The following is a 440-nucleotide window of genomic DNA, read 5'->3' on the forward strand; positions in this document are numbered from 1 at the left end:
CCTGCTGTGTGCACCGGACGATCAGGTGGCAATTTGCTTGCACAACCGATAATCGTACAATTTTTAATCGTATAGGAGAATGTTACGTGTGCAACGTGTTAATAATGGTGTATTGCCACTCTCGTTATGGGCGTGCTTTTGCATGATTGTTAGTACTGTTCCGTTGATTTTGTTCGCGCGAGAAAATAAAATGAATGAACAAGAAAGATGGCAATCAAAGAATAGAACGAAAGGGACAAGAAGCCAAGGGTTGAGGGTTGTGTCTGAGTGCTTTCAATAATATCACTAACTCTGTCGCATACATGTGAAAAAAAATTTCTGTCACGCATTTAAATGTTTACATGTATTGATGTATAGGCGCGTACTCTCTACCGACATTTTATTTTCGCTATGAAATACGATTATAAACGAGAAAGAGAAGCACAGGACATTCAAACTGC

This window comes from Formica exsecta, unplaced genomic scaffold (assembly GCF_003651465.1).
Source record: "Formica exsecta isolate Colony F162 unplaced genomic scaffold, ASM365146v1 scaffold37, whole genome shotgun sequence".
Classification (NCBI taxonomy): Eukaryota; Metazoa; Arthropoda; class Insecta; order Hymenoptera; family Formicidae; genus Formica; species Formica exsecta.